This window comes from Amphibalanus amphitrite, unplaced genomic scaffold, assembly GCF_019059575.1.
Source record: "Amphibalanus amphitrite isolate SeventyFive unplaced genomic scaffold, NRLGWU_Aamphi_draft 000387F_arrow, whole genome shotgun sequence".
NCBI classification, from domain to species: Eukaryota; Metazoa; Arthropoda; class Thecostraca; order Balanomorpha; family Balanidae; genus Amphibalanus; species Amphibalanus amphitrite.
Window position 1 is genome coordinate 195,912 of NW_024881881.1, and position 18,472 is coordinate 214,383.

An 18,472-nucleotide genomic window follows, 5' to 3' on the forward strand; every position below is an offset into this window, starting at 1 on the left:
CGACATTTCCTGCGCGTTCCGGCGAACTACTTTTTCTTAAATCTTAACTTATATGCAACAGAAACCCCCAAAAGTTACGTCACGTGCTGGAGTAAATTCCTTGCTCTCCGTACTATTTTCAAGACCTTTGTGAAACAGAATGGCGTAGAATAAGTACGATTCTAAGACAATTCGTAAAATATCCGGTGTCGTAAGTTTTATGCAATAGCGCTCTGGCCGTAGTCGGAGTCGGAGTCGATATTGGAAGCCGGTGCTGGATTCGGAGTCTGATTCACCGAAAATCTCTTGACTCTGCAGTGTTGGTTCCTACCACTAGTGACGTCAAAACAATTTCTGTAATAATTTAGTGTTTTTTTGATACTAGTTGGTGTAATTTCACTCAGTTGAGCGTTTTCGTAATCCGTGACTCGCTTATTAGGTGTAATTTGACCCTCAGTGGTGCCATAATATTCCGGTGTCATTTGAACCCAATGGGGCTCAAATGACACCGGAATATTATGACACTACCGAGGGTCAAATTACACTCAATAAGTCATTTGAACGGAATATTAGGACACCACTGAGGATCAAATTACACCTTATAAGGGAGTCACGGATTACGAAAACGCTCAACTGTGTGAAATGACACCTATAGGATATAAAAACTCCTCATGATAGCGTCAAAAAACGCTTAGATGTGTTATTTTACACTGACACCGTGCAGGGTCTTTTGACACGACACCTAAAATGGGAGTCAAAATTTTGGGAGTCAAATGACCCTTGGGTATGTGATTCTGACCGAGATCAATTTACACTAGAAAACGGTGTATGGACACTGTTTTTCAGAATCGGATTACACCATGGGTGTCAGTTGATTCCCAGATAGGGGATCGTGATTCCCGGGGGGAGTAATTATTTTTCTCCGTGTAGCGAGACATTTGGACCGAAAAATACCAAGAACTTGACATGGAATATTCATGGTTCTCGCGTAACGGAGCGACGCCGAGGGAGATTTATAGTCGAAAGCATGTAACTCAGTCGGAAGCTGTGGCTAGAGGGTAGTATAACTTCTGAACTTCCGTGATCTTTTGCAAAATATCCGGAGAAAGGTGTCGTTACTTAGCCTCAACACCAGGGTTATTAGATTCATGCTGGTTGTTTAATTCAACTGTCTTCAAGTCCATCCTACCAGTCTTATAAGCAAGATATCACATGCGTTCTTGAATATATTCCCACCGTCTAAGGCTGGTTTCCCGCCTTAGCTTTAGCTCTTATCCACAGCTGAATTCTCTCGTCTGATAGGAAGGTGGCGGCGGCTGATAGCGAAACGGGTCTCATTTGACGTAATGGTTGGGTCCAATGACGTCATCAGTTCCTTTGGACCGCGCCTCCGCCGCAAAATTAGGATCGAGAAGAACCGTTTCAGAGCTAATGGTGGTCGATAATGGTGCAATAGAAGCGGTCAGCTCTTGCGCGAAAGGTTCAAATATTGGTGCCGCTACAACGTGACTACTGGTGACGTCCGAATCGCGAGTTTATATGGGGACTTTTGGAGACTTATGTGCAGTGAAATATTCTTTGAAAGTATGACATTCATTAAAGATCATTTCAAGAGCAAAGTCATTGGCTGACCGACCTTCATTGTCATCTCTAACTTTTTGCTTGAAATCGTTAAAAGGTGGTAGCACCATAACTTGATTAAGCTCATTAATCAGCCGTAGCAGAGAAAGTTGGGCAGCAAATGACATCTTGATTAGCAAAGTTTGCGTGCAGTTATCCGTCGGTTACGAGATTTATGTGAACGTGTTTCACTTAGCAATAATGAGTTAGCATGCCTTAATTCAATCTCCGATCTCGGCTCCATTTCAGATCCTCTGCCCCAACTTGCTGAACTCGCAAACTGTTATCGAGAATAGCATCAGTCTTCTTTGATCTCATTTTTGGCTTCTGTTAATTTGCGCCCCGTATCGCGACCCCATTCCACTCCTCCGCTGAGCTCTCTTGTGTCGCATTCCTCATACTGCTCGCTCGCTGTCCTCCCGGCTTCCTCTCGTTCCTCACGCTTCTGACATTCCTCGTGCTCATCCACGGCGAGTTTAGCTACTGTGTGTCGCCTACTCGGGGGGTCTGCCTCCTCCACGGCGCCCTCCAGGCCCCCACGATAGACTCTAGTTCTCGATTTATCTGGTAACAAACGTTGGTATTCAATACTCCGGTACAATAATAATAGGCGGCGGAACAAGGAGGGCACCGGGGCACCGTGCCCCTCTTTGATTTTGACATTTTAACATCAGCCCTATGGGCGTTGCATGGAAAGAATGGGATCAAAAGTCAGCAGTGCCCCCTTAATTGAAGGTGTTCCGCCGGTACTGACAATAATTACTCCAAGGCTGGGGGGATCCGTGCTATCGTAAGTTATATCGGACGTGGCTGCGAAACTTCTCTCGGTACGAAACTTCTCTTGATCGGAAGAAAATCGGAGGGATGAAAAAGAAAGAGGGGCAAATCGGAGCTACGTTGTACGTAAGTTGTTTCGCAGCGTTTAAATGCCAGTTTTACTACGATTTAAATGCCAAGCAGATCAGCTGACCTCGTAGTACCATGTCGATAAGGTCGAATTCCCCATACGTCTATAGTGTAAAAGTGACCCCTATTGCAAAGGGGCTATCAGGGACATCTCCTCCTCTGTAAATTTGGAGGGATCATGTGTCGGCATTCCCGCGTTCGTTTCGGAGTCCATCTGTTCCATTTGGAGCCCGTCAGTTGTCGTCGAGAGTTGGCGCAGCGAGCGCCCCGAAGACTGCGTCTGCGCACGAGGCTTCGCGATGGAGGAGTATTTTGACGAAATCGCCCTCGCTGCAGAAGAAATAGAGGGACTTGTTGAGAAAGAGGAGGCCGCAGTGTGCCGACGACTTTAAACTGTACGCCAACGCCAAGACCAAGGCAATCAGGGGGCGCTCAGATGATCGGGAGGTTTCAATTGATCAGGGACCCACCAGGTGACCAGGGAACCCTCTGATAACCAGGGGTCCTTCCAATAACCAGGGACTCCTTCAATAACCAGGGGCCCCTCAGTAAACGTGGGCCACTCAGGTTACTGCAAGAGACAGGAGTCCCTTATAACCAGGGACCGGCAAGGTCTCTCAGGTCCGTTTTTGACAAAGCTGTTATTGATGTCATATGCGAGCCCTTTGCCACCAGCAGAGGGCCCTTTCAAGCCTTTTTAGGGCCGTTTAACGTCTCTTGAGTTTCCTTTGAGGCTAAGGGCCTCTTCAGCAGCCGAGGGGTCTTTGAGGCCTTTTTGAGGGCCTCTTAACGTCAGCTGAGGACCGTTGGACGCCATCTGAGGACCGTTTGGGGCCTTCTGATGGCCAGTAGATGCCAACTGAGGGCTCTCTGACACCAGCTGAGGGCACGCTGACACCAACTGGGGGCCTCCTGACACCAACTAAGGGCGCTTTTATATTTGACACGAGCTCAGGGTCCTTTGACGCCCTTTGAGACCTTCTGAGGTCCGTTTGACGCCAGCAGAGGACCCTTGGGGGCATATGAGGGCCCTTTGCTGCCTTCTAAGCGGCCTTTGAAGCTTTTTGAGGGCCGCTTGACGGCACCTGAGGACCGTTGCGGTTGGACTCCAGTTACGGACCGTTTGAGGCCTTCTGATGGCCAAATTGCGCCAACTGAGGGCCGGGGGGCCCTCTGACACTAGCTGGGGGCCCTCTGACACCAGATAAGGGCCCTTTAAGGCCTTCTGAAGTCCGGTTAACGCTAGGTTAGGCCTCATTTGGCCTTTTGAGGCCAAATGAGGGCCCTTTGAGACCTTATAAGGGCTCCTTGAGGCTTTTGAGGGCCGCGTGACGGCATCTGAGGACCGTTGTACTCCAGCTGACGACCGTTTGAGGCCTTCAGATGGACTTTTGGCGCCAGCTGAGGAGGGCTCACTGACACCAGCTGGGGGCCCTCTGACACAAGCTAAGGACTCTTTAAGGCCTTCGGAGGGTCGTTTGACGCGAGCTCAGGGCCCTCTGACGCAGGTTTAGGGCCCTTTGACGCCCTTTACGGTCTTCTGAGGTAGGTTTAACGTTGGCTGAGAGCCCTTTGAACCCATCTGCGGGCCCTTTGAGGCCATCTTGTGGCCCTTCATTTGGCCATCTGAGGGCCCTTTGACACCAGATGAGGGCCATTTGACGCTAACCGAGGGCCCTTCGAGACCATCTGAGGACCCGGACCCCATCTGTGGGCCCTTTGAGGTCTTTTGAGGGCCATTGAAATTTCACCACAATACCCCTGGCTGCGCTACTGGGCATTTATGGACTCGTATGGGCCTGCTGGGGAACGAGATGGGCCCTCCCGGTCTTTTTAATCATTATTTCAGTTCATTTTACATGGTCTTCGGCGGTCTAAAGATTAGGGGCCCCAACTCGAATGGGGGGGGAGGCCCGTGTGCCCTCTCCTGTGTGCGGCCTTGCCGACACTACACCGCTTCCCCTCCCTCCGCCATAAACGCACCGCTGCACTGCTAGGCGCCGACAAATACGGACCGGCGCCGCAACCGGCTCCCCCGCGGCCTGCCTCGCGTTGACATAGCCCTTCCCGAACACCAGTGTAACCCCCACGCGGCCTAGGTATCGCCGCGCCCACCTGTCCGCGGCGCGGCCTCTGATGGCGTATCGGATCATTGATGGTGCGATACATGTTTTGGTCAGATTTTCGCAATTAACGCGAAAAATTGCCCAAAACACTTTTTAAACTTCAAAATTGAAAAAAAATAATTACAAAAATGACGTGAAAGTGACCGTTTTCAACGTGTAAATTTAAAACGCTCTAGCGCAGCCATTTTTGAAGAAATCGACTTCAAATTTTGCACACGTGTTCATCAACCATATTTGTTTAACATATATTTCGGTTTTGTGAAAATTTTGAAAATTTCTTATATTTTTCTCTTGAGAAAGAGGTAAAGCTTCGCTGCGATCGGCCTTCCGATCGACCGAGAAGATTCGTAAAGTTAGTTCGTATCTTCACCATTTGCGATACAACTTGCGTATCTACTTAGCCTACGATGTGATGGATCCCTCCAATATCTGTTCCGATTCAACTTACGTTTGATCGCAACTGCGAGGTGCCTTGCGATCACATGGATCCCCCCAGCCCAACAATACTCTGGTACCGTGTCCCGGTATTCCAGCACCATAGGTATTCCTGCGGTAGACTCCAATACTTCGCTACCATTCTCCGGTACTCGAGTACCCACACTCCAGCGCTCCGCTACCAGACTCCGGTACTCCGGCACCAGACTCCTGTACCCCTCCCTCCTAAGCGGCGCCCACGTACCGCCCTCCTGTCCTCGCCGGTGCCCGTTCCAGCGCGGTGGACCGAGGCGGACAGCCGGCTCTGACTGCCGCCTTGGCACTCAGTTCCGCCATGGTCTGACCACATCCTTAGGGAGGCACCCGGACGGGGACTGAGTGGAGGACACCACTGGAACGGGCTTGGGGAGACCACTGGAACGGCACCTGCGGGGGGCGAGACAGCACCGCCCTCACACCCACCGCAGTCGCGGCCCACCGCAGCCGCCCCTGTCCTCGCCCCCGTTTCTGGCCCACCCCGCCCCGCCACGCGACCAGCTGCCCCCCCCCCCCAATTCTGTCATTATTTCCACCTAATCATCCGTCCTTGTCCCATGCCCTCAGTTCACAGCCAACGATTTGGGTATCAACCTCACCAATACCATGTCTTTGTCAGTCTGCAGGTTAGGTTCGTTGTATCACAATTGTGCATTACTTGTATGTACTTGAGTCTCCATCTCTAGATTCGCCTTCAGAAATAGTATTTGTTCATAGCAATGCGTATTGTCCTTCAATTCATCCGATGCCTATAATGCCCACATTCTGTTCCCCATTGTCCCACCGATCCCTCCACTGCCGCTGCCTACCAGCGCTATGGTATGTGCGCCGATCACGCCTCGGTACCCCTCACCGCTTCTCTGCTTCCGCTCCACTCTGCCCAGACGTCTCTGCTCTGTGTCCTCATTAGGTTGGTCTGGAACCGCTCTGGATGGAGCCGGCGTGCGCTGGTGCACTTAGCTCGCTTTGGCTCACCCTGGCTCGCTCTGGCTCGCGCCAGACCTGCGTTGGCTCAGCCGGTCTCGGCGTGGAGCTAGTCGAGTGTAATGGAATGTCTCAGGATGACAATCACAGTGTCACGGACGGGTGGAGTGGTATGGGGGGGAGGGATGCCAGCCGGGGGTGGTACTCGTGTGTCGTGGGACGTCGTCACGGATGAAAGAATGACGGCGCGGTGATATTTTTGGTAACCGGTAGTTTTTGTTAGCAGCATCGCTCATGTGAGAAATTAGGGAAGACTTTTATTATTTTTAGCGGGGAGGGGTAGTGAATTGAAGTGGAAATTGGCAAGGACAACTTTTTATTCGCCTACTATTCCGGTCAAAAATATACATGACAAAACTTCCCCTTCCCACATGCTGCTGCTCTTCCTATTCCTCAGGCCGAGGCCTTCCCCGCACGCGGCGTGCTATTCTGGGCGACCTCCTCTCTCGCGAGCTCTGTTTGCCTGTCTTCCAAACCTGGTGGCTGGCTGCGCCCTCAGGGCATGCGGCCGCCCTCCCCAGGAGTCTGTTTTGTTTAGTTTACCTGGCACTTGCTTCCTCAGTTTCTCAGTTCCTCCACTCTGCAGTTTTTGTTGCGATAATGTGTTGCATCTCTTAACCTTTTCCCCTCCTTAGTCTCTCATTTCCATCTCACACATATACCCACCGCATTCATTTATCTTATTTGTTTCATTTTTTTTCATCCCTCCTCCTACCTACTTCTTCCCGGCTTCTTCCGATCTGGCTCCTCCATTGCACTGCATTCCTATGTCTTTCCTCTCTTTGTCTCCACCTCCCTTACTCTCGACGGAAGCTCTTTTCGTCACCTGGGCCCAATCTTACCAAATGCCGTGAATGCGCATTCACGGCATTTGGCAACATTCAGAACTATTTCACATTCACTTATTCATTCGTCCTGGCGACATTCATAATCATTAACGCTATCAAAATCATTGGACAAGATTAGCTGGAGGTAAATAAAAATGACATCTTTGATATCAGTGCCGTAAGCTCCGGCCAGTGCTGCCAAATCCTATTCACGGCATTGGTAAGATTGGGCCCTGGTTTCTGCTGGCGGCGGATCCCTTTTCCATTTCCCAGCGCGGCCCCTGTTTATTATCTCTCTCACGCGCTGTCGTGTTTATGGCGTCCTCCAAGGCACGGTGCTGGCGCCTGAGGTCTTGTCGGTACCGACGCGAGAGTGTCGGTGTCGACGGGAGGGACGAGGGGATATATAAGAGGAATTTGCAGGGATGAGGGGCTGCTAAGGTATGCCCGCTGGGTGCTTTGGTAGGTATTGGATTTCGGAGTGAACCATTGAAGAAGAATGCGGCAAGGTAGAGGGTGCGATGTCATTTTTACGAATATGTGGAGGTAGCAAGTGACACAGATTTTTGAACAATCAAGGATCGAGTTTCAGCTTTGCTAAAGCGCGATGTCCCGCTCTGCACTGCAAATGGACTGCCTATTTGGCGTGAATACTACTATGAACTAATGAAATTTCTTTGTAGCACTGCAATTCGCTCCAGGCCGGTTTGGATCAGTACTGTCGACTGCAAACATCGATGGTTTTTGGACCTGGGGCTGTGCCGCTGCTACCGGATGGTGTAACTGTTTGTTATCTCGGCCGTGACGTGTGACGTGACGTGACGTGGCTAGACGTGACGCGTGACGGCAAAGGCGCCACAACCATATAGGTGTCTCGGCCGGAGAGTTTGTGAACTTGTTTTGTTTAGTCTAACGCCTAATTGCGGTCGCTGCGTGGCGGCGAGAGCGACCGCGTCGCTGGAAAGCTGAAAAGCCTCTCCGCGTCTCCAGAAATAAGCGATATTTATTAACCATAAATAACCCGGTTTTGAAAATGGTTTGTTATAAGAGCTCGCCTACTCCTGCTTGACGTTGCTGGGGCTGCGTTTGATGTGTTTATATTAGCAATACCGCGAGCTGTTTGAACGTTCCACGCGCCTCCGCCATATTTCATTTTGAGTCTAATTTCTTCGGACTAGTGGGCGACGTTGACGCGCCATTTCTGTCGAAGACTCTACGAAATTAGTCACGCTAAGTACCATTTCGGTGCTAAGTGAATGCATGCCTAACATTCCGCTGTCAGGTTAAGTTAACCGTTTAACATAACGACTTCCGCTCCACAAACTATGAATATCGCGCGAGCCACTTGGCAACAGAGGTTTGGGCCTTGGGGCATCCATTGGATCCTCATCCTCAGCCACTATCCCTAGCGTTTCAGAGAAATCCCTGGGTGTCACAGAGACCCTCTGTTCTCTCTGGAGCTGACGTCGGAAGCCGCCTGGTGCGACGGCCGCCGCTCGCTCTGCCTCTACCTCAGGCCGGGACGGGACGGATGGGGGGGGGGGCGCCGCTGTAAAAATAAACTGTCTCCTATCCGGCGACGCGGCGGTGACGGCGTCGTTCCCAGGACGGCGGCCCAGATGTGCCCCGAGACGGGCGCGCCGCCGCCGCCCCTGAGCGGCGAGCGGGGCTCGAAGGCGCGCTGTCCGGATACGAGTTGGCAGCTGAGATCGAACGGAGCGAGCTGCCAGCCGGCGGTAAAGGCGTTTATGTGAAAAGGTGAAGTTTGTTTGTAAATCGAGGTAAAACTGAGCCGGGCATAGAGAAAGAGAAGCTGTTAGGTATTTGGTGGCTTCGGCTGGAGTAAAATAGAGGTGAAATTTCACTTTTGGGAATAAGACAGTTGAAATCTTTCCGGAGCTACTATGGACGTCAAACCCCTTGAGACCCCACTTTTTTGCGATAATTTTTAAATGCGTCAACTCTCGTTGACAATATTCTGGCAATGTGTGTTTCAGAACCTGCCGAAACTTTTATTACTAAGGTATTTTGACGCCAAACGATTATGAAAGGTACTTCTCATTCACTCGTAATGTTAAATTTCACGGAACGAATCTGCTGTTTGGGTAGAGGCTACGCGCTCATGGGGCGGAGCCACGTAATGACGTCAGCGCTAAGCTCCGCCCTACCCCTTCGGCGCTCCTTGCCCGGCGACCGGTCACTCGCGTCTCTCGCTCCATTCAGGCTTGATGGTGGGCGGTAGCTGGTAGCCGTAGCGGGCGCTGATAGATGGCATTTAGAGCAGATGGCACTGGTGGCGGGGCTCGAGTGTGGCCGAGCGCAAGCCTCTGCCCGGGCCTGAATTGACCTTAACATTACGAGTGAATGAGAAGTACCTTCCATAATCCTTTGGCGTCAAAATACCTTAGTAATAAAAGTTTCGGCAGGTTCTGAAACATGCATTGCCAGAATATTGTCAACGAAAGTTGACGCATTTAAAAATTATCGCAAAAAAGTTGGGTCTCAAGGGTTTGACGTTCATAGTAGGCATGCCTACTCATTTATGGAAAGGCGTAACTTAAAAGCGACAGATTCAATCCCCATACAAGGGGAAGTGTCATGAATTTGAAGGAGGCAGTCGCGGTCCGCATAACCCACATAACTAAATATTCCAGAATCAGAATCGCATACGGCATACCCTTTTGAAATTCATCTTTCGTCCCTCGATAGGAGTCTTCAATTCTGTCCGACGCCGAGAGACATTAGAACCACCACTTTTGTTTGACACATCTTCATCGATTTTCCGTCTGCGCGGCGGATTGGAGACCAGTCCTCGGCGTAAAACTCGGCTCACGGCTTCCAATCCACTCAGGGAGGGCCATGCCGGCTATGACAGTGCCTCCAGCTCTCTGAAGGCGCGGCTGTCCCAGTCGTAGCTGTGATTTCAGGGCGGCGACCGAGCCGCGAGATCCTCCGGCTCAGCGGTCAGAAATGGAACAGACTCCGGTGTCGTGCGCTCAGAGAGCGAGTGGGAAGATGTAGGAGAGCAGAGAGGTCGGCGAGGTCATGGGGCACGGGCTTTCAGATAGTGAATCAGGTGGAAGGCAGAATAGTGGAAGGGAAGGATATACCTACCTTATGAATGGTGATGCTGAAAAAGTAGCATGTGGGCCTAAATCGTCAGGTGTTTTATTGATGAGACGCATTTACGTCGAGTGCATTTAGGTGTTATGAAAATACGGGAAACATGGTTGTGCTGTGAGTTGTGAAAAGCCCAACCTGGTGACATGAAATATGCATATCTCACCAATTCCGATTCGTTATTAAGCTGACACACACAAACATATGGCGCACGTGCGCTAAAAGATGTTGAATAGCGGTATGTAACCTTGCATGCACGTTTTTCAGTCATTTGATTGCACCACTTCCCTACATGACCGCGATTTTGACCAGAACGGCATCCATTCGGTACAAATTCAGGGAACAATTTACATAGCTCGCTCGGCAGAGGGAAATGACTGCAATAAGCGGCTAACGGTCCGAGACGAATCGTCCATTGCAGCTGTCTGAGCGCGGTTATGGGCGCGCCCTGGAGCGGCACCGCCTCCGGGCGAGGGCCCTTTCTCTGCTCCGGTTCAGAGGGCTGGAGTTTTTTCTCGATGACTTGCTTTGTCGTTGTTTTGGATGCTGTATGATGCCGTTGTAATGTCCACTGTCGTTTTAAGCACCAAACCATAATGTAGACTGCTAATTACGTACAGGCAAGTCAGATCTGATAGCGCCATCAGTTTGCTGAAAACGGATTGATAGAAATCCGTGAGCTGCATACACCCCTTCAGACAAGCCTCGTGGGGTTGCCACTTCCCAAATACCCCCACCCCACCCCTACCCCACTCTTCCCTACCCCCACCCACCCCTACCCTACCCCCACCCCTTCCCCCACTCCTACCCCGCCTCATCCTTACCGACATCCGTTCCTGAAGGCATTTCTCGTTTCTTGTGACGATGCCGTCAGAGCTCGTCCGTCGTGCCCTGCTGGGATAAACACAGACGTTCCAGCTCGATGATTCACATAACCAGCTGCTGCCTTCTGTGAGGTCAACTGCACCGTGCACTGTGTGCAACTGTGCACAGCTCGCCCTGCACGGGTGCACAGCGCATCCTGCACGAGTGCATACGACGTGAACAGTCGCGTCGTCTTGCTAGTGCACGTCTCTTTTGTGGGCGCTCCCGTATCATCACTCTTTAGACGCTGTTCAAGTCACTCCGGGTCTTCAAGCTTCCAAGTCTCTCCAGGGCATCACTATCTCACAAGGCCGCTCCTGTGTCCTCAGCTCCTGTGTCCTCGGTAGCGACAAGTTGTTATTGGCCGGCACCTCGTCCGACGCTCGCTCTGTCACTCTCCGTTTGCGGGCCGCACGTGCGCTCGTTCATTCTTGTTACGCGTCCGCGCGGAGTTGTATCGTCGTTCGCGGCGTACGTTTCGACGAGAGATGAGGTCGCTGAGGTCCCCCGGCTCGGTGTCGACAGGTCGTATATCGTGGGAGCGGATGTTGCCTACGGTCGGAGGGAGTGTGCTCCCGTTTATGAGAGGTTTTACACACGCGGTGCTTTTCATTTGCGGTGGTTGGACTTGTCCTGGTGGCTGAAGTTATGGAGTTTGTTCGTTTATGCTGTGTGGGATGCCCTATATGAACATCTGGTCGGCTGTTGCACAGTGGTAACATTTTATCGTCAGCTTCTGTGTGCTCGGGATACACGATATCGGGTCGTGGCCTGCATCCTGCTGCAGCTCATACCATTTCTATTGGACACCTCATGACACAAACTCGTTGGAATGACGTTGCCCATGTCGCCTCGTTCCGTCCCCCATGCGCCATGGGTCATGCATCGTTGTCGCTCGAGTTTCGTTTATGATCTCATCCACATCAGTTGAGTGTTCTTCATAACTACCATCCGGCCCATCTGGCCCTGTTGACGGCCGGGCGCTGCTGCCCCTCCTTCGTTCCATTCGACCCCATAACGTTTGGGGGCTGTTACGTCGTAGGCTGTATCCTCGCAGCGGCGAATATTGTTCTATGTTCGCTATTGATCAGATGCTTAGGTTTGTAGCTTATTCATTGGCTGCTCCCTTCCCACACTTCTTATATTTTTTCTCTCTCCCTCTCTCTTTCTCTCTTTCTCTATCTACATCTCTCTCTCTCTCTCTCTCTCTCTCTCTCTCTCTCTCTCTCTCTCTCTTTCCCCCTCTTTCTCTTTTCTCTTTCTCTTTTTCTCCTTTTCTTTTTTCTCTTTCTCTACCTCTCTCTCTCTCTCTCTCTCCTCTATCTCTCTCTCTCATCCCTTTTCTCTATTACCCCTCATAATCCCTCTCTCCGTCCCCCCGCACCCCTCCCCTCCTCCAACCTTGCACGTCCCGCCCGTCCATTTGAGCTAGTTGTGCTCATCACCACAATTGGACGGGATGGCGGGCGACCCCTCCGACAACTCGGACACCCTCCTCGCCAGCGTCAGTGTCTGTGTGTCTCTGCCCACGTCATATACCACGCAGCCGTGCTGTGGCGTGCTTAGGACACTGACGTGTCGTGGCTTCCCGTGCTCCCTGACGTGGGCGACTTTGCCCTCCGACGTAGCGTTTTGTGAGCTCTGAAGTTTTTAGTGCTCCTCTGGCGTGCTTTTCTGCTGACTTTCTATCAACTGCTGGCTTTTGACGCGGACTCGCAGACTTTGAGCTGCTTTGGTGGACCTATTCAGATCTGCACGACTTTGACAAGCTTTAGTGAGCTCTGTTGTGTGCGTCTGAAGTTGACGTCTCGCCTTCGCTGCTCTTTGTTAAACTGCACTCGTCGAAACGCGATTCGGCTGCGAAGTTCCCGTGGCACCACTACCAGCTAACCCCGCCTTATCGACTCAGTTGCCTTACTGGGCAAAGTGTCTTTTTGGTCTGGAAAGCAAGCGACTGAAGCTGACTGAGATGGAGTGGGTCCTTGTGGAGGACATGCCGCCGGCCTGCATGGCCACCGACTTCTGTCCGCCTCCCTGGGTGAGCTGCTGAACATGCCGGAGGCTCCGGAGACCGTGGCGCCCGCTTACTATTGTCCTCACCTCTTACTGATTGACGTAATTCAAACAATCACTATGCGTCCAAATTCCTCTCCAATCACTTGCGTGTCTTATGCTTTGCCTATTTATTGTTGTTAAAATGTGTGTTTTTGTTTCTTATCATCGAGCGACATTACCTTCTTATTATTGATGAAGCTTTATTTCCATGTTTTCTCCATTTTATCTTTTTTTATGTATTTCCTTGAATGCGTTTCGGCTTCTCTTTATGCGTGAGCTGACCTCTCGTTTTCCGTCCCTGGCTTCGCTCCTTGCTCCCGGCCTGTTTCCTATTGATAGCCTATGCATAGTAATGAATCCAATTAGCAAGTAAGTCCATGTGTGCCTCTGCCTCTAGTGAGTGCCTTTTCCGTGTATTAATGAACAACGAGAGCGTAGTGACCGCTGCTCGATGCCATTCCATCTGAAGGTATTCCCCAGCCCAGGTAATGTATGCTGGCTGTGATTAGAAGCAAATTTGTCATTATTTGTTCACGCCCACGCATAGATCAAGGCCCCTGTAAATCACAAAAAAAAAGAGTGGCTCGGATGTGTATATTGACTGTCAAACTTGCTTCTTTCCGAAATTTGATGGTTTGTGAGATGTAACCCCCCAAAACAAATCACGATGAAATTTACAACGTCGTTGACGATCTGAGACTAAATGCAGAAGTCAAACACATCGAACGTCACGAGATTCTCAGAGCATGCATATTGCATGCCTCAGATCAGACACTGCTATCAGCGACATAAACGCCATCTCCGAATGTCATAACCCTCCGAACTTCATCCGTTACGCCACTTATGTAACCTCTCCTCAGCAGAACCCCAGACGAGTCCCCAGACCCTATTGTAGCTGGAAACGGCTACCAGACGCCAGACGCCGCCGCTGGCTCTGCATCTCTGAGTCTGGCCGGGGTCTGGACGTTTGGCCGTCTCACAAATTCTCAGCCTGCGCCCAGACAGGTGCGGGCCAGTCGCACGCGGCTCGTACGATTTCCGGCGGGAGCTTTAATAGCGTGCATCCGCTGTGTTTGTCAGGCTCGGATGGAAACAGGGTGATGGGAATGGGACAAGATGCGACGGAACGGAAATGTGTGGCTGCTTTGCTTGTGGTTGAGTTTTGAATTTATGAGTGTACAAAAACGACAGAGCAAAAGAAGATTGGGGGGGGGGGGGGAATGTAAAATCGTATAGATGATATGAACTATATGGCATAAATTCATGTCTGTTTATATTTTCGTTTTGAGAAATCATCATGACGTTTGGTAAAATGGCTGAAGTCTTGCTGCCTCAGATCATATTTTAGCAAACGACATATTACATCCGCTACTTCCTTGAGTTATCGCACCACCCTCTTCACGCTGGAGAGTGAAACCGGCAGTAAAAACCGCGTCTTTTTCCCACGCACCTCCGACGTGAGGTGACCGGAAGGGTTACCCTCCCCTTCCCCACCCCGTCCCGGCCACAACCCTTTCCGAGTAATGGTGCACGCTAATCCCCGCGGGCTAATTGCCTAATCAGAGGTGCGCTAATAGCAGCGGGGCGGCACTGACACCCGATCTTCCCAATCCGGGGCCTGGTTTTAGCGACTGTGAAAAGGACACTGACCGGAAACTGGCTTATGTTAACCGACCTATGGATAGCTGATAATGTGCTAATGTTTTGGGTTGGTGGGATTCGTCGACCATTTGAAGCACCAGCTGGGTGTTAGTTGGTTCAATTGGCTGAATGAGGAGTTTTATAAAATGGATCCCAGGATGAGGGGGACCCGGGGAAGGGGTCAAAGGGACGGGGTGGCGTCAGTCGCTCCTTGCCAGTGTAGGCGCGAGGAGTGGTGTGATCGTGTAGTCAGGTCAGAAGTCAGAGGTCAGAGGTCAGGTCATGGCCGAGCACCAGCCGTGTGATCTGTGTGACTGGGGTGTACCCGAGGGGACCCCGGCGGTGTGCCCCGCTCCGCTGGGGACTCTGATCGCCCCGTGGATGCTGAACGGGTGGGGGTGGTACGGCCAGCTGTGGCATCAGGTACGGCGCGCTTTGGAGTGGTTACGGCTGTTCAGTGTTCACGTATTGTTCCTTGAGATAATTGTTTAGCGTGATTTTGTCCTCCGATTTCATATTTCTCACTGAAGTAATTTACATGAAGCGTGTTCATGTGTACTTGAATTTGTGTTTGCATTCCTTCTATGAGCTTCCCTCAGCCCCAACCTGGTATTCGGTTTGATTTTTAAGCCTCGATGTATCTTTCTGGAAGTCTCATTCTAAAGCTGTTTTATTTTACTTGTTCGTCCTGACCGCCGAATGCGTCGACTGATCCATGTTTTTTGTTTTGTTCCAGGTATGTATCGAGATTGTCCGGCGCTGCCCTGGCCTACAAGTCTCCCAGCTATGGCTGAGTACCCGATCGCGACTGGCGACACCTTTTTTATTCGTCACTTTTTTGTTAATTTCCTCGTCACACTTCTGTGTATTTTACGACTGTCCCACATCCGGTTTTATTTCTTGCTTTGAACCTACGACCGTTTTTCTGCGCTGGCGCTATTTGCTGAATTAGCTGTAATTGCCCCTCTGGAGCTCCATGTCACATTTGCTCGCACGGCTCGTTGGCTTGTTCGCTCGCCCGGCTCCTCGTGCGCGCGCAGCCTCAGTCCAATTTTCGGCGCCCCGTTTCGGGCGCGCTCTCACGGCGATGCATTGCGCCGATGACACGGTGCTCGCGGCGTGCGAACGCCCTCGTTCCCGCGTCACGGACGGTAACGGGACCGTCACGGAGGTGCGTCACGCTAACCTCCGTCACCGTCGCCGCCGGAGCCACCGGAGCCGGAGCCGGAGCCGGAGCCGCCGAGCCGGAGCCGGAGCCGGAGCCACCGCTGTGGTTTTACGCAGTGAAGCCATGAGACTGAAGCACTCGGTCTACCAACTTGACGCCAAGTTGAGCCGTTTGCTCTCATGGACTCCCTGGGGTGGGCTTCGACGAGCTGAGGCGAGCGAGACGGCGACGGTGGTGGTGAGGGGAGCGACAAAACTGCGTCCGCCCTGGTCCGCTGCCCGCCGCCGCGGCCTCGGAACAAAGCACCGTCTCTAATCACCGCCCCAGGGCACGCCATGGGATCCGAATGGCTGACGTTCCAGGACGAATGTGTCGCCCTGGATTCGTCTGAGTGACATTTAGAGACAAATGTCTCACTGTGGATTGGACGAAGTCGGTGGTATTGGGCCTGGCGGTAGATTGCCGTTATCGACCAGCGCCGCACTTAGATTGGCCCGGACGCAGTCGATGTTTCTCGCATTAGGGCTGCACCACAGCTCGCTAGCCGCTGTTTTGCTCAGTCCGCTCTCCAATTATCCGGTGAATGTTGCGTACACGCGCCGATGCGATGTTCAGCTCGCTCAAATCAATACGGTGCACCGCTGCCTGGTGGCCTAAAGTGTGCGAGTGCAGTATTTATGGGAGTGGTTGAACTTTGAAAGGCGTGTGCGAGCGAGTAGCGATTTGATCGAGGTGGGGATCGAGCGATACGGCTTGTCAGATTGACTAACGATCGTGGTGGACCAACTATAAAGTAGCGGCCATGGTGGCTCCACACGGTTGTGGCAGAAATTAGGTTGAAGTTAGACCCAAATCATGCGTGCTGCTGGGTCCCATAACAAGGAGCGATCGCCCAGAGCTGCATGCAAGCCTCGACTTTGTGTGGTGCGAGATGGGAGGCATGACGTGCAATGTCAGACATTATCCAGGCGTTGTTTTGTCTGACCCAGTCACGCGCTGAGAAGCTGCGTGTGTCACGCAACGTCTTCTTGCTGCTTTGGAAAGATCGCTTTTTGAGCGTTCAGTGTCCACTTTCCAAGGTAACTTTCGTCTTTCCTACTTTCCCGGTTAGGTATATTGCATCCATACAAAGGCATACGTAGATTGTAGGTAGATGGACTTGAGTGCTCACGTATAATCTAGAAAATAAGACATCCGGGACAATTGATTATTAAAAAAAGATACAGCTTGATAACCGAGGGCTGATCTTCAACATCAATAGCACTCTATAAAATGGGACTGCTTACGCTCCGCAGCATCCATGATTAAATACCCACACTTACCCATACGGGACCTGATGCGCGCGCTTCTCGGGTGCGTAATAGCTTACGCAGCTAAACGAAACTTACCGCAATGTAGCCAAGAATACGACAAACTGCAGGTCGTACCGTTACTTCGCTCTCGTGAGTCGTGACATGACGTGACGTGACGTGACGCGCACGGAACGGAAGCGGCTGAGTCGTTACTCTCGGTAACCAATAATCACGGTGGTAACTGAGTCACGGGAGTTGCGTGTGAATCGTGATCCGTGGTTCGTGATCTGTGACTCGCTGTGCTGTCGTCGAGTGAGGGGGCGTCGCCAGGTCACCTCTTTCTTGATTCAGGCAGATTCTGAAGAGGCTAGGCGTTGTGCTCGCTTCAGATGTGGGCTTCAAGAGATTAAAGTTACTTGGTGCCATGGTTGAAATCCTACTTAGCGCTCGCTGTCAAGAGACCGACTTTAGGACCATGGAGGATAGAAAAGGAAGGGGTGGGGGAGCTTTTCGTTGGGCTTCTGGTTACTAGTTTATGCCGGTATGATATTGCTGAGAGGCTGTAGGGATCCTGTTTGAACAGGATCACGATGTGACCGTCCGCGAGGAGGGCTGACCCCACGAGCAGGGCCGGAGGGGCGACTTCAGTAGCGGCCGACCCGGCCGGCCGAGGGAACTGTTTGCCAGATGTAGCCAACGATCCGCGGAGCCCGACAGAGGCGCGTCCAGACACGGACAGCGAGGGGAGGGTGGGCAGGGGCGCACCCAGGAGATAATTCTAGAGTGAGAGCGGAAGGGGAAGTAGAGGTTTGAGAAGCGTGTGCTACGTTGATCCGTTGCGTACTTCCGTGGTTGAACAATGCGCGGTGCAAAGAATCTCTTCCTTTGTTATTCAGTAGGTTTCGCTGAAACGGGCACAGCTATGTCTCTTCGAAGATCGTTTATCAAAAGATAACTGTCTAAATACTTGCATTAGGTCAGTGGACCATAACTTCGCGTGGTCCCGTTTATCACGTGTTTACCACTACTTTTTGTCAACCAAGTGGTGTTGGCAGATATCTGAGCTGGGGAGTGTATTTATAGATCTCCTCCGTCCTCACTGTTACCTCTCGGCCCAGTTGTGCCAGCTGCCTGCCGTGACAGGCTGTCAACTGACATCTGTCACTGCTGGTGACATCTGTCACCTGCCCGCACCTATCACCTTCAATCATCCACGGTCCATCACAGACTGAGAATGTGTGACGCTGAAAACGTCTTCTGTTGTTTCGGGACGTTTGATTTGATGTGAAGGCACCCGGGAACATCTGTCCCGTGCTCCTAAAAAAGCACGCTCAGACGTTTTTATGCAGCGCAATGCGGGCCGTTTTTGCACGCCAACTGCTTGGGATGGCGTGCGGTTTCTGGCTCGCTCATTGAGGA

The 18,472-nt window shown here is 51.7% G+C and overlaps 1 protein-coding gene across 1 annotated transcript in view; it reads left to right on the plus strand.

The window, feature by feature from the left end:
- LOC122390221 (RNA binding protein fox-1 homolog 3-like) overlaps positions 1-18,472 on the plus strand; it is a 77,428-nt gene that overhangs the window by 15,977 nt on the left and 42,979 nt on the right. The gene's annotated exons all lie outside the window — the stretch shown is intronic.